At 43.4% G+C, this 3,722-nt stretch overlaps 1 protein-coding gene across 2 annotated transcripts in view; it reads right to left on the bottom strand.

Moving 5' to 3' along the window:
- The window catches only part of lyn (LYN proto-oncogene, Src family tyrosine kinase), a 125,617-nt gene that overhangs the window by 114,369 nt on the left and 7,526 nt on the right, over positions 1 to 3,722 (bottom strand). For both annotated transcript variants that reach the window (XM_043688377.1, XM_043688378.1), the window contains exon 2: positions 832 to 931. The gene's annotated coding sequence lies outside the window, so the exon portion shown is untranslated. The remainder of the gene's footprint in view (positions 1 to 831; positions 932 to 3,722) is intronic.

Here is a 3,722-nt window from a genome sequence, read left to right as displayed (position 1 = left end):
GGCACCGGTAGTAAACTAGAGAACACTACTCTGTTCGTCCTGCTTTGTAGCTTCCATCCTAACTCCCTGAAATCACTTTTTATATCTTCGATCCTTTTCCTGGCTATATCATTAGTGCCAATATGTAACAAGATTTCTGGCTGTTCGCCCTCCCTTTTTAGAACCTTATCCATCCGATCGGAGGTCCCAGACCCTGGCACCAGGGAGGCAACATACCTTCCTGGAATCCCGATCCTGACCACAAAATCTCCTGTCGGTTCCCCTAACTATCGAGTCCCTACCACAAGTACTTTTCTATTCTGCCCCCTTCCCTTCTTTGCCACAGTATCAGGCTCAGTGCCAGAGAACTGACTGCTGTGGCTTCCCTCTGGTAGGTCATCCCTCCCAGCAGTATCCAAAACAGTATACTTATTGCTGAGGGGAATGTCCAGAGGGGATCTCTGCACTGTCTGACTGTCCCCTTTCCTCCCCCTAACTGTAACCCATTTATCCTTGTCCTGAGCCTTAGGAGTGACCAACTCCCGGTAACTCCTCTCAATTACTCCCTCAGCCTCCCGAATGATCCGTAGTTCATCCAGCTCCAGCTCCAATTCCCTAACACGGTTTTCAAGGAGCTGGAGTTGGGTGCACTTCCCACAGATGTAGCCAGTGGAGACGTGTGCCATGTCTTCCACCTGCCACATTCTGCAGGAGGAGCAAGCAATTGCCCTAGCATCCATACCTTACTTATCTGAACACGCACTCAGTACTGAAGTCGAAATCTTAGTTCAAGTTGCTATAAAATCAATAACAAACTTATATTCAATAGAGAAAGTTTAGAATAAACCTTACCTTGTCCTGGAAACAACTTGTACTTGTGCTTCAGCAGCCACAGAATTACAAAACAGGCTCAAGGAGGATGCTTCTGGTGCGTTCACTCTTTGATTTATTGCTGCAGGAAATTAGGGAGTGAAGTGAGTTGATATTTGCCAAGGATTGAAGAAAGATATCAGTGTCTCCAACTAAGCATGCATGGATAGCAATGGCCAAGCAAGCGAACAGCAGAGGGTTCCTTGAACTAAGAGCCAGTGGCCCAAGACGTTCAAGAAGCTCATCTAAGGGAAAGAGATTGTCAAACCCCTTCAGGTACTTCTGATATTCCCAGCATTTCCCTGCCCAGCATTGCTCAAACCAATATACCTCACATCTCCATTTATTCTTCTGTCATAAGAAATCTTTCATTCTCATCTGGGCATCCAAGACATAGTCATTTCTGCATCATCTTACACATGCTCACAGTCACTATTCACAAAGATTCGTTTTTCTGCTTCACACAATCCAGTACTTACAGCTCTCTGCTTTGTCTTCTTACACAGTAGAGAACAGAACTCTAAGGAGAGGAAGTGAATGGGGACTTTCAGTGATGGTCTCCTTGATTGCTGCTGCTTATACCAGCCAAACTGGTCCAGTGGCAGGGAGGATTTGTTTCAAGAGGCTGATGGCAGCAATGAATTGCTATGAATGTCTGATTTTCCTGAATAACTGGTGTTTATACAGAGTCAAGAAAACTGTTTCTAAACCTATAGACTCTGTAAGGGGTCTCTTTGGAGTTTGAATTCCATGTCCAATTCCTCTATACAGTAAAACAACAAGTGGATAAGGAGAAGGCAGCTGGTATTGTTCTTGCTACTGCTCATCTTTTTCCACATCAGAGTTCTGATGTAGAGCTGCTCAAGCTGCACCCAAATTGCAATGAGGGTTGACAGCAAGCAGTGCAGGTTGAGAGAAGTATAAAAAAAGTGAACCAATTTCCAAGGATTTATAAAACATGTTCCTAGTAACAAGAAAAACTCAGAGGAAGTGTTATGAACAGTAGCATTTCACCGAGACATGGCAGCAGCTATTCAGTTCACTGTTTGAAGACTTCTCAGCTTGTCTGTTTCACTGAAAAACACTTCCTGCTGCACTCACACCTGGTGAATTTCAAACTGCTTTGCACTCTGTTTCCCAAGGCAAATGTCAGGTTGAAATGCTCACTAAATTTCTCACTCATCTGCAAACCCACCTAGGTTAAATACAATCATGAGAGGAATTATTCTCGTTCGGATTCAGATTTTATTGGTTCTTTAATGCTTTGCTTGTATAGTGCTCAAATCAGCTTTCACCTGTTGTTGCCCTATTTTAATTTTCGGGTGTTCGAGATCACAGTTAACAAATGCAGGCAGTCAATGATTTGTAGAAATCTTTTGAGAGTTTGAGTTTGTTAAGCAGCAGTTTAGATATGATAATGTTATATGTCAGTTAAGTAAGCAATTTATGCAGCCCGTGACAACTAGCTGTCCCCTTTCCCACCTCCACTTGAATATTAATTTTAAAGAACAAAAATCTTACTTTTGAAACCATTGCACTAATAGTAGGGTAGTGTGGCACTCAACAAATCTTTTGTTTATGCCAGTAGAAGGCTCATAACTATTGTAAGGAGAAAGCGAGGATTGCAGATGCTGGAAATCCAAGTCAAAAAAGTGTGGTGCTGGCAAAGCACAGCCAGTCAGCCAGCATCCGAGGAATAAGAAAATTGATGTCTTGAGCATAAGATTTTCATCAGGAATGACATTCTTGATGAAGAACTTATGCTTGAAATGTCGACTCTCCTGCTCCTTGGATGTTGTCCGACTGGCTTTGCTTTTCCAGCACCACACTTTTTGACTCATTACTACTGTAACACAGATCGAGGCGGTCTCACACTGCACAGGACATACCAAATATGAAATTTTGAGTTTACAGAGTTTTTGGGAGGACCTCAGTTTCCAACATTTATGTCTTGATGGCCTTCACATGGTGGAGCAGCCAAAATTGTGCATAGAATGATAACCAAAGTTTTCTACAAAAAATCATTATTTACTCATGTATTCACTGCATTTACATAGAAAAGACAAATCTGAAGACTTTCATAATCTGTTAACTAATTTTTCATTTCATTGGAACATTTTCACATATTCCTCTGTACCTAAGTCCAAATCATCAAACTGATCACTTGCGATCACTCTCCAATTAAAGATGGGGGTTGAGGGGGGGAACCTGACTGAGGTCTACAAAATCCTGAAAGCTATGTATAGGGTGGATAGCAAGAAGCTTTTTCCCCCAAGAGTCATGAGTTCAAAGTGAGAGGGGAAAAGTTTAAGGGAGATATGTGTGGAAAGATCTTTATGCACAGGGTGGTGGGTGCCAGCGGAGGTGGTAGAGGCAGGCACGACAGCTTCATTTAAGATGCATCTAGACAGGTATGTGTATGGGCAGGGAACAAAGGGATACAGATCCTTAGAAAATAGGCAACAGGTTTAGATAGAGGATCTGGACTAACGCAGGCTTGGCAGGCCATAGGGCCTGTTCCTGTGCTGTAATTTTCTTTGTTCTTCATCCATTTCCTGTTCAACCATTTGCATATTAGATTAGATTCCCTACAGTACGGAACAGGGCCTTTGGCCCAACAAGAGATGGAAATGTGTTGCTGGAGAAGCGCAGCAGGTCAGGCAGCATCTAGGGAACAGGAGAATCGACGTTTCGGGCATTAGCCCTTCTTCAGGAATGAGGAAAGTTTGTCCAGCAGGCTAAGATAAAAGATAGGGAGGAGGGACTTGGAGGAGGGGCGTCGGAAATGTGATAGGTGGAAAAAGGACAAGGTGAGGGTGATAGGACAGATTGGGGTAGGGGCGGAGAGGTCGGGAAGAAGATTGCAGGTTAGG

This window comes from Chiloscyllium plagiosum, chromosome 4 (assembly GCF_004010195.1).
Source record: "Chiloscyllium plagiosum isolate BGI_BamShark_2017 chromosome 4, ASM401019v2, whole genome shotgun sequence".
NCBI lineage: Eukaryota > Metazoa > Chordata > Chondrichthyes > Orectolobiformes > Hemiscylliidae > Chiloscyllium > Chiloscyllium plagiosum.
This window is presented reverse-complemented; position numbering and strand designations above follow the sequence as displayed.